At 38.5% G+C, this 12,116-nt stretch overlaps 1 long non-coding RNA gene across 1 annotated transcript in view; it reads left to right on the forward strand.

Annotated features, from left to right (window-relative positions):
* Window positions 1-1,467: 1,467 nt before the first annotated feature.
* Window positions 1,468-12,116, forward strand: part of LOC124876083 — a 95,952-nt gene continuing 85,303 nt past the window's right edge. Inside the window, exon 1 of the long non-coding RNA XR_007040204.1 lies at window positions 1,468-1,810. This is a non-coding gene — a long non-coding RNA (uncharacterized LOC124876083). The remainder of the gene's footprint in view (window positions 1,811-12,116) is intronic.

Here is a 12,116-nt window from a genome sequence, read left to right on the forward strand (position 1 = left end):
TGAACAACAGCATAAGAGGTTTCACTTAGATGGCATAATAGCAGAAAAACTACTGTGTAAAAGGTGACTCTGGCATAATGTGACCCTTTTGCCTATTTTAAGCATGTTTATTCCTGCTGCTTCGGTTATTGTGCTTGATGTAGGAGAGAAAGGGCAGGCATGCCATACATTTAATTATAAAGTTGCCTATCTGATCTTAAAACATTTATCTGACTGTGAATGTATGATTGTATTGTTTTGTTATGAATTGAATTGATGTGACTGAATATGGACCAAAGTGGATTCTACATAGCTGTATATTATATTTCATTATTTCCTTAATCAATTCATTCATATAGGGATGATACCGAATGCTACAACATTTATAGTCTAAGCTAATTTGCAGTGTCTGCCTCTAGTTGGGCATTTGATTACGAAAAAAATATGATTTACACCTGCTTACAAAATGCCTTGAGATTACATCTGTATAAATAAACTCAAATGAATTAAAACATGAGATCACAAAAGTAAAATGTTTTGCATTCAGTATCAATCATGGTTTAAACCCGGGTTAGGGTCAAAATGCAAGATGGCCCGCTGATTTTTAAAAACAGGATCAACTCATTGTTATGAAAATGTTTCAACCGATACAGCATTGGTAATGAAGTTGTTATCTTAGCCTAATTACACTAGGGCTAATTACCCTGATCAAAAATCAGATTTTAGATGCTGCTATCAGGAGTTAGAGACCTCTGCAAATCGTAAACAGACACCACAACTACTACTTATGCTCATAGCCAGAAATACAATCTCTCTGTAAAGTCTTGAATGGGTAAAAGTAAACCAGCAATGATTATAGTGGATCTTTTTAGAGTGCATTGGGCTTCCATTTTAAATGAAGGGTTAACTTTTTGAATATTGTGAAACACTTCTGCTTTGATTTACATGATCACAAGTCAGTCTTCCAGATTTAGGCAAGTAAGAGCTGGCTCTGTTTGAGGCCCAAATTAGCCTAAGGAAGGCTTTGATTGATGTTAATTTTCTATAACTTAAAATGTCATCATCATTAAAATAAGCAGTCAGAGTTTGGGTGGGGATTTTTTCATTTGCTATTAATTATGGATGGTTACAGTGTCGACATGTTTTGAAAATTTCAGTGCTTGCCAAACATACTGACAAATTATTCAACAGACAACATGAATTTTCTAATCTGATCTAATGTTATTGTGACAGGCAAATACATTTTTCTTCTCGGATACTGTAGATAAAAACTCTCAAATTGCTCTTGAAGAAGTTAATCTGTTCTGCGAAATATGCAAGTAAATAAAACACGTTTCTTAATATTTCATTTAGAGCTGTTCAAAAGTTAGATTTTGAGAAATAGGAGTTTTTTAATCCTTCACATATATGTCTTTGAGCTGTTTGGGAGCAAGGGAGGGGAGGCACAGGGAGGAGGGGGTGGAGTAAGGTTGGAGTCCCACACAAGGGGATCACTGGCAAAGGAGCCGTTTCATACAGTTCTCCTTTGAGCTCTCTTTGTGCCTTTGTAATATCTGTCAGTCTCCATGCACCTGTGTGTTTTAGCACTCACTGGTTTCTCTCACTCCTACAGGTTGTTTATCTGTGTTGTCAGGTTAGTAGTCCGTGCAGGAGGCAGTAGAAGGGAGACAGGACTGGAGCTGGTAGACTTACAATAACAAAACTCAGAGCAAAGGAATTGTGTTTGGAGAGCTTTTTTTCCCCTCCATCTTGAGACGCAACGAATCCGAGGAACAAACTTGCCTTGTTGGAGCCGAGGACTGACAACAGGCAGGCTTGTGTGAGGAAAAGGGTGAGTTACTCATAAACAGCTGAAGTTGCTTGGCTTCAACCTAGATACACAGAAAAGTTTTGCAAGCTTTTAAAACCTTTCTATAGTAGCATTCTGTGGAGAACTCTGCAGAGCTGAAGTTCTGCTGCAGTTTTCTTCTTCATGTGTTGTTTGTATCTTTGTGTTTGTGTGTGTGTGAACGTGCATGTGTGTTGTGTATTTATGAGGTGTTGCCTGGTCTGTGCCTGATCTTTAGAGTAGACCAATCTGCTCTGCTTCTCTCCGGGTATGTCTCGTTGTGCCGTGATCATTTGTACAGACATCTCACATGTCCAGAAATAAACACACTTACTGGCACTCACGTATTGCCACACACAGGAAACAACAAGACAGTATTACGTCTTTACTTCAGGTCAGACACTAGATCAGGGATTTTTGGTAGTTGACTAAAAATCATTGATCTAGTACTGAAGATAGAATTTTTTATGTGTTATTTAAATTATCTCAAGGGCCTTTTCTTAGGATTTTAGCATTGGATGCTGTTCATTGTGAAAACATCTTGCTATGTATAGTTGTGTTTGGTGATGGTTAGTGGACTTAAATGCAGGCGGAGCTCCAGTGTGAGACGGATGATGAAGATAAATTATAGCATTTAGTAAAACTAAAGCACTGACGTGGTAGATGTCCATAATGTAGAAAACTAATCTGAAACACAAGGCAGAGTAGGACTGGACGAGAAACACAACAAAACACCAGAATCTGACAAAGAGCATAAGAAAATCTGGACATATATGTGCACTGAGGAAGGTAATGAATAACCACAGGCAGGTGTGGCAGTTGGTAAAGTGAAACCTGGACCTGCAGCCCAACGGACATGATGTACATTTGTTTGCATTTAGCTGTGGTTAGTTCACTCAGCAGAGAGATATTTTTAGGTATTATTTTAATTAACGTCCAAATAGTCTCTTTCCTCACATAGTGTAAAATATCGTTTAGCAAACATTAACAGGAGCTTAACTGGATGTTTGCTGGTAAGGCTTTTATGAACCATTGTGTTGGCTATAAACAAAGAAGGTGTCATTTTTTATTACTGATATTTTTTCAAAGCAATGTTGACAAGGACATTTTTTTTTTTTTTCAATAAATAAGACCCATGAAAACAGCAAAAAAGTGACCAAGGAAACCGAATCAAAACTCTAATTTTAGCTGAAGTACAAAGAAAGAGCAAATGGCAACATGGTGTGTCTTACTTGTAACAAGCCTGTCTCAGAAAAAGGGAAATACATGTTTTGTTTCTACCCTAAATGTGACTAATTAGACTAGAAAAAGTGCATCAATGAACATGCAGTTGGTTGACGTGTTCATAGTCCAGAAATGGCGGGAGTACCTAGTATTTAATGATCCCCATTCAGAGTTTGACTTACTGTAGTAACTGTGACTTTATCAAAAGGAGTTTACGTTTACGGATCTTTGTTTTATATTAGAAAAGCGTGCTTAAATTGTATCTTGGTTCTTGTAACAACAGAAGTTAGAGCGTAAAAACAAATACGGCAACAATAAAATAGTTGCTGTATTTGAATATATATATATAAAAAAACTATGTGCTGTACTGTGTCTTACTTTGTTGAAACTATATAAACAATAAAAAGAAAGTAATACAAAAATATTATGCTAACAGAAGGCATTTCTCAATAGGTATCTTGGGTGAAACAAAAAGAAGTTGGACATAATTAGTTTACAGCTATGTGGCACAGATGCATCTTGTATTTAGTGATACTGCCGTAAGAAATTAAATAAACATATTCAGGTTTCTCCCATAATTGTGTTTAAGTCCATTCCCATATTGAGATAACATTTTTAACTAACAACTCCTGCTGGGAAGTGTTTCAAATGAGTTATTCATACTGTTACAGTACACACTATTAAATAGCTTATTTCCACAAGCAGAGAGAGCACCCATGTTGATTATAATATGGTTGAATAAATTCTGAATCCAGTTTAACAAAGACCACAACACTAAGCTTCACTGAGCTTCACTTGTTTTTTTCTGTTGTGGGTTATTCCGTTTCAAATGTACATGCTGTCCCAGGATATCCTGCAGGAAAACTGATAAAAATAGCTTTTTCTACTCTATTTCTTTCTCAGGTTTCTCCTGTAGGCACTCCTCTGAGAAATACTGACATGGTAGTGCTCACATTTCTGTAACATACGAACGAAAAAAAATATCCTCTACATGGTACACTCATTTCAGATTAAGAAGATTCAATGCGTTTTTTGTAGGATCAGCAAAATAAGCAACAGCAAAAAATAAGTTATTGACAAACTTATAAAGAGATGGTGGTAGTTGTTGGGACAAGAACAGCATGTTTCGGTCTTTGAATACTTCACATTCTTAGCTGCTGACCTCTGCGGAAAATAACAGCCGCGCTTGAAGGTCACACTGCCATAGCCAGTAGATGAGACTGACTTGTTTCTGGTACCAGGCTTGATGTTTGCAGACTCAAATGATTATCGAGGCTCATTTCACATGCAGAATGATTTATTTGGAATCATTTGATTATTATGATAGGCTGAAGTTATCTATGAGATCCATTCAGAATTAAATATTCATCGGACATATTTTGCAGAACTTTATCTCTCAACCAATGACAAGTATGAAGTATAACCTCCAGGAGAAAGGATATAATGGAAACTCAGTTTCTTTGTTGTAATTGGTAAGAAAAGACAGTATCAGTGTCTCAATACCCGGATCACACACCATTTCACTAAATGGTTTAGAGTAATCCCTAAACAAACTAGAAAGGCTTTAGAGGCAGTGAAAACATCTGCTTGGCTCATTGCATACAAAGTAAAACATCTATTGACAAAAATAAACATGTTAAACTGAATTCAAATTCTTCTTTGCAAATCAGATTAAGGAGGTAGTTAGACTGTATGGAGAGGATCTCTGAACAATCGTTTGTTACAACTTGCCACCGATTCTCAAACAGATTTAGGTCTGGACTTTAAATTGGTCATTTAAGCACATGAATATGCTTTGGTCTAAACCAGTGGTTATAACAAGTTCCACCTTAGTAGATACCAAGTTTTCCAAGTGCCACCATCTTGACAGACATTTAAAACTGTCTTCCAGCAGAAGTTGGACTTTTTAGTTTGTTCTAACTGAAAAAAACAAAGTAAAGAAAAATAACATTCCTACCCATTGGCATTGCTTGATTGGTTCACAGATTCTGTTTAATCATTAATTTCATTGTCGGTCAGTCAGTCAGTCATTTTCTACCGCTTCTTCCATAGGAATACGGGGAAGCTGATGCCTATCTCCAGCAGTCTATGGGCGGGAGGTGGGGTACAGCCTGGATAGGTCGCCAGTCCGTCACAGTGTAACAAAGATTCACGCCTAAGGGCAATTTGGAGAAACCAATTAACCTAAAAGTCATGTTTTTGGACTGTGGGAGGAAGCCAGAATAACCAGAGAGAACCCAAGCATGCATGGGGAGAACATGCACACTCCATGTAGAAAGACCCCTGGCCTGGAATTGAACCCAGGACCTTCTTGCTGCAAAGCAACAGTGCTACCAACTGCGCCACTGTGCAGCAATAATTTCACAGTTTGTTGTTAAAACATTTTAAGCCTTAAAAGTCGAAACGTGTGAGGTTTCTTACCACCCAAGACCTCAAACTCTAATATGGATGCCTCATATAACACGAAATGCTATCCGTAAAAAATGTTTTTTTGCACTTTTGAGTACTATACAATCTCTTTTAGTGAATACGTTGCTACAGTGATTGAATGTACAAAATGCAGAGAAATATACTATTAATATGTATTCCTAATAATTATCATGGTGACAGAGCAATCAATTAAAAAATCCCACTGTTTCCTGAGCATACAATTGAAGCATTGTTCAATTGGGTTTGATGGCATTCTCATGTTCTTTAGTAGCTGATTCATTTCAAGTTTCTTCTGAGTACCACAAGGGTCGCCCCAAGAACCACCTGTGGTACTTTTACCACAGTTTGAAAAATGAGGACCTAAATGACTCGATTGCAGCTCAGGCTGCATCTTTAAGATTGTTGTTCGGCTGAAAAGTAAACATCTGACCTGGTCTCAAGCCTTTTGCAGTCTCTAACAGAATTACTCTGTATTTAGCTCCATCCATTTCTCCATCAACTCCAAACAGCTTCCCTGTTCTTGCTGAAGATACGCATCCCCATAGCATCATCTTATAACCCCCATATTTGACTGTAGGGATGTTGTGTTTAGAGTGATGTGCAATGTTAGTCTTGCTCTCCATGTAGCATTTTGCAGAGTTCTGTTTTGGCCTTATCTAACCAGTGCATCTTCTTCCACGTTTACTGGGTCTCCTACCTGGCTTGTGCCCATCTGCAAATGGAACTCCTTGTAGCTCTCTTTCATCACTTTCTAGTTAAAACTCCATACAGGCATAAATTGTTTAGTGTGCAATTAATAGTTGTTCCTTCTACAGGTTATCCTACCTTAGCTGGTGACAACAGTAGCTCCTCGAGTTACCATGGGCTTCTTGGCTGCTTCTCTGATCAAAATTCTTTTTGTCTGGCCTGTCAGCTTAGGTGGATGGCAATTTGTTGGTAGATCTGCTTTTGTGCTGCACTTATGTTTTCAGAAGATCGATTTAACAGTGCTCTGTGAGGTGTTAACTTAAAATATTGTTTTATAACCTAAATCTGCTTTAAGCTTCTCCACAATTTTATCATATGGAAGAAGCGGTATAGAAAATGACTGACTGACTGACTAACAATTTTATTGTGAAGACCTGCCGGTGTCTTCATGATGTTTCTTGTTCGTTAGTTTTTTTCCAAAAAAACGCCAGGGACCATTGCAGTACAGCTGCATTTATGAATTAGGACTTCTCAAGGCAAAAGGTTGCACTGGATTTTAATTTGAGTGCAAATGTATGGCACACTTTTAAAATTTCATTTTGTAAAAATTTTCTTTCTGCTTCACATATATCCCAATAAAATAAAACATGAAAAAGTTGTAGGGCTCTAAATTAAAAAGTGACTATTTTCACTGTATTTGTGGTTATCATGACTGTGTGCTCCTTAGTGCCAAATACATGTACAAAGCCTGACAGCCTGACAAACTCCTCACAACAATGTCACGTTTTACTGCTTAAAATAACTGTAATTGAGAAAATTACTCAATCTTTATTGTGATTCTATTCACTCTAAAGAGGTTGCATTATATCAAATTGTAATAAAAGGTTTCCTGTTAAAATTTGTAGAAATAGGTTATTTGTAAAATTTGGTATATTTAGGAGTGCTGTAGCTCTAAACCAGAATTTGCAGTTACCTATAGATTAGTCAGGTGATAAGGGAGTAGGAACAATGCTTTTTTCAGCCATATCCATTTTTCACGAAGTAGGCAGAAATGACTAGTTTCAGCCTGTTCTCTTTTTTTTTCTCGTAGGACAGCCCGTCGTAAATGGAGCAACTCTAATAAACTAATTCCTGTTACGTCTGCAAAACCAAATGCTCGCCATCGGCTGTAAAATATGAGCCTCGGCTTCCTCTTTTCTCTTCTCACATTGCCCTTTTGACCCTTATTTGTACTGTTTTTTTCTGTCTCCATTGTCTTATGCTGTTTTCAACCTTTTGTGTCCGTTATTGTTAGACTGTCAACAAGTTTTGAGGTTTTTGTGCTTCGTAAATCTCAGTCAAATTCAGTATGCAGTTGTCATGGGTGCATTAGTTGGAAAATGCATAGCTGTAGCATGTTTAAGACTACATTTAAACTTAAAAGCAATATTAATATTCACCTAGCAAAAAAGTAAGTAATATGTGTCCACAGATATGAGGTTTTTCTCTGCCCATTGCTCATATTTTAAATCTAGGAAAGCTTAATTTTGCTGTGTTATTTAACTATTTTTGATCAAATGGTTCCTACATAATTCTTTTTACCAATAGGTTTTTAACATCTGTGTGTTTTCCAAGTTGCAAATCTTTTGCCAGTTTCCTGATGTAAAACACATACAGTGACTTTATCGGGTATCAGTAAAATCTTTCTCTTTCTGGGTCTCTAAAGGTGCTTCGTATGCTTTTTCAGATCTGCTGCACTTGCCTCAGAAAGAGGGAAGCTGCCTGAGTGAAGGCTTTTAATACTCCAGGAGCCCAGAGACTGGTGGCCCTCTGACCATCCTCTGAGGTCTGCCTGTACCTGTTTGATTGACAGGAAGCTTTACTGTCACCTGTTTCTCAATTTTATCGTCTGCACAGCAGCAACACAGATGTGCAGCCTGGTTTATAGGTTGAGTGAACTCAGACAGGTATGCTGGTATTTAAATAATTGCAAAAACTGACCTAATTTATTACCTGGTTGATATATTTGCAAAGGTGTGTGTTGTAAGGTAATCATACTTGATAAGCTGTGTGTTGCTTAGCAACGCTACTGGCTTGTTGTGGGACAAGGCACGTAGAGAACGTCGGCGTTCAGCACGCATTCTCCGACGGGGTTCTAAACTTATAAATGGAACGTCTCAAAGTCTGTGTTGAATGAGCTGCTCTCCACTCTCACAATAATATTGCAGCTTTAATAACGGCACAAATATGCAGAACAGAGGTGCTGCACGCAGCACGTCTACAACTGTTTTCCTCAATTTCCGGGTCTGCGCTCTGTCATCATTTCTGTCCAATGGGAACAATGATCGTCACCTGCGTGGCTTTGTTGACAAGTAATAGTTCACTTGCAAAAAGTACAATGTGAAAACAAACCGCACCAAATAAAACAATAAAGTTCGTTTTTGGCCCGGACCAAACAAGCGGACCAAAGGACTTTCCTGGTCTGAATACACACAGCTTGCATACACTGTCTTGATCAATTCACCTATGCTTATTTTATCTTTAAATGGAATAAAGGTTGTACTTAATGTACTTGGATGTAAATTACTTCATGCTTTTAGAGCCTCACTGTGTCTTTGCTGCTAACCTGCTGGCTGCTTCTAAGAAATTTGCCTATTGGCTGGAGAATAGACCCAAAATAAACAACATAATATTGTGAGGGGATTAAGAGCTTCTTGAATTACAGCCCTCAGTACATATACAGATGTGACAGAGCTGTGGTTTGCACAGTAATGATAGCAGTTCATGTTGAGCATCCCTGTTAGTATTTTTGTACAAGCTAGGATCTCAGTGAGTAGGATTAGCATGCTAGAAAAGCAGAATGCTCTGTAGTGTTATGCTGGCTCGTTGACACCAGTTGATTGTATATTTTTCACTAGGACATACACTACCGGTCAAATGTTTTAGATACAATTTCTTACTTAATGGGTCTCTTTATTTTTATGACTACTTACATTGTAGGTTCTCACCAAAGGCAGCACAACTATGAATGAACACCCATAGAATTATGTTGTAAACAAAAAGTGTGAAATAACTCTAAACATTTTAATAGCCACCCTTTGCTTTGATGGCCGCTTTAATCTTGTAGCATTCCCTCCATGAGGGGGTTACCTGAAATGAACTTGAAAGAACTTCCCAGCCGTTCGTTGAGAGATGGCCAAAGGTTCATATTTCAGTCATCACAGCAAAAGGCGGCTACTTTAAGGAATCTATAATATAAAACATATTTTAAGTTCTTTTACAATTTTTCATTTGCTACATAATTCCATGTGCTCATTAACAGTTTTGATGCCTTCAGTAAAAATCTGCATACAATGTAAATAGTCATGAACATAAAGAAAACCATTAAATGAGAAAGTGGTTCTAAAACATTTGGTCTGTACTGTACATGGAAAAAAAACCTGGAATGTGAATCTTGAGGTGGAGAAAGAAGTTGAAAACATACAAGGTGTTTGACTAGTAGAGGTGTAAAGGAAAGTAGAAAACAGAAAGACTAGACTAAATTTAAATGTTCCTAAAGTTTTGTCTCCAAGAGGTGATAGAAAAACAAAGTGTGGATTTCCATTTACAATTTATAGTTGTTTTGAAGATGCACTCATTTTAAATTTGGCTTTGCTCAATTTTACAATTTTTTTAAGTTATGTGTCTATTCTTTTCACCCCACATAGATTTAAAAATAACTTTTACGGTTCAAAAAATTGTCTTTTGTTTGCTTTTTATAAAACCTAAGAAATGATTATTTTTCAAATATTATTTAGTGCATAAATAGTATTTTTTATGATTCTTATGTTTTTGCCTCCATTAATTTTCTCTTCAGCCTTCCTGATTGGTGAGCTGTCTCCTCCTCTTCTCGTGACTCTTAGCCAAATAGAAAACATTGCAGGTTTTGTATGAATTTCAGAGACTGGTTGTTTCATGTTTGCCCAAATATTTACCATGTTTGATCTGAATCTGAAGTACTGTATTTTGTATATTATCCATTCAGATATGAATACTTGCAAAACTACATAACCTGTGCATTTTGTAAGGAGGGTGCTCATGCAGCATCACCCAGTTTAATTTGCACCACTGTTAGGGGTTCTAAATAATATAAAACAAATTAATCTTTTGTTGCAGTAGCGTGTTTAATTTGAGTACATTTATTTATTTGGTGGAAAATGCAACGATTTAAATCAGGTCTGCAGCAGCAGGGACATATCCAAGGCCTCTTTCCCACCAGAACTATTTAGATTGGTTTAAATGGACCAGCATTTGTTCCTTGAGATAGTCTGCGTTGTTTAGGCCGGTGTCAAAACTGACCTTGGGTGTAGACAAGTCAACTCTGTTATGGCTGAGGGCTCTCAGTTCACTTGCAAGTGAACCCTGATGTGATTTGTTGACACTGTGAAAACAAATGAACTGTCCAGCGAACCAAAGAGAGAATGTGAACTAAAGGAAAGATGTGACACATTATTTACAGACTTATATGTGATCTGAAAACTTAATATCCAATATATGCAATAACTTACTTTACATCTGTGTATACAGTGCATCACATTTTAGTCTCTCTCTCTTTCATCTTTTCATACTGCAGCATGAACGTGGTGGTCTATTCTGCTGCTCAAACTGAGTAAGCTCTTGTACTCGTTGTACCCGTCGTCTTCCGCTTCATCCGGGACAGGGTCGCGGGGGCAGCAGACTCAGTAGAGACACCCAGACGTCCCTCACCCCAGACACCTCCTCCACCTCCTCCAGGTGGAGCCCATGGCGTTCCCATGCCAGCCAAGAGACATAGTCCCTCCAGCGTGTCCTGGGCCGTCCCTTGGGCCTCCTCCCTGTGGGACGTGCCTGGAACACCTCCCGAGGAAGGCGTCCAGGAGGCATCCGGTATAGATGCCTGAGCCACCTAAACTGGCTCCTCTCGATGTGGAGGAGCAGCGGCTCTACTCCGAGCCCCTCCCGGATGGCCGAGCTCCTCACCCTATCTCTAAGGGAGTGCCCGGCCACCCTACGGAGGAAGCTCATTTCCACCGCTTGTATCCGGGATCTCGTTCTTTCGGTCATGACCCAAAGTTCATGGCCATAGGTGAGGGGAGGAACGTAGACTGACCGGTAAATCGAGAGCTTCGTTTTCGGCTCAGCTCTCTCTTCACCACAACGGACCGGCACAGCGTCCCCATTACTGCGGCAGCTGCACTGATCCGTCTGTCGATACCCCGCTCCATTCTCCACTCACTCGTGAACAAGATACCCCAAGATACTTAAATTCCTCCACTTGAGGCAGGAACTCGCCGGTGTGAAAGTAAAAAAAAATCAAATGAAGATATGCTCAATTGAACTGAGTTGCCAGGTGTGAATATAATTTTAATTGAGCATCATAGAAGGCTGGAAAAATTGGGTTTGGAGCCACTGTCCTGTTCCACAATTCACAAGGCTGGAGCATACACAGAGGGAAGGATTTGATAATTCCTCTCTGTCTAATTTCTCTAGATTAGAGATTAGATTAAAGTCATAGCATGCATGCATAGTTGCATGCATAGCATGCATGCATAACTATGCATGCATGCTATGCATGCAACTATGCATGCTTCTTTTAACTCACCTCACAGGTTTTCAATAGTATTTAGGCCTGGAGACTCAGATGGTTTGCATTGTGTTTGGTGTCAATTTGACCACATGTTTTGGATTATTAACTTGCTGAAAGATCCATGATGACACATTTCAGTCCATCAGAGTCCACTGGATTATTATTTCAAAGATTTTATGCTGCCAAACACTCTTAAGAGGATCCCCGTTGGAAGAGAAAAAGCCAACAGCATCACTGATCCCCCACCAGTCTTAGTAGTGAATATGATGTGCTCTTTCACATATTCATCCTTTGTTTTATGCCAGACCCAAAAGCAGATGATTCTTATCAGATCATTGCAAAGGGTTCAGGTTAAAGTCTCAGTAGTATTGAGCAAACTTCACA

This window comes from Girardinichthys multiradiatus, chromosome 11 (genome assembly GCF_021462225.1).
Source record: "Girardinichthys multiradiatus isolate DD_20200921_A chromosome 11, DD_fGirMul_XY1, whole genome shotgun sequence".
Lineage (NCBI taxonomy): Eukaryota > Metazoa > Chordata > Actinopteri > Cyprinodontiformes > Goodeidae > Girardinichthys > Girardinichthys multiradiatus.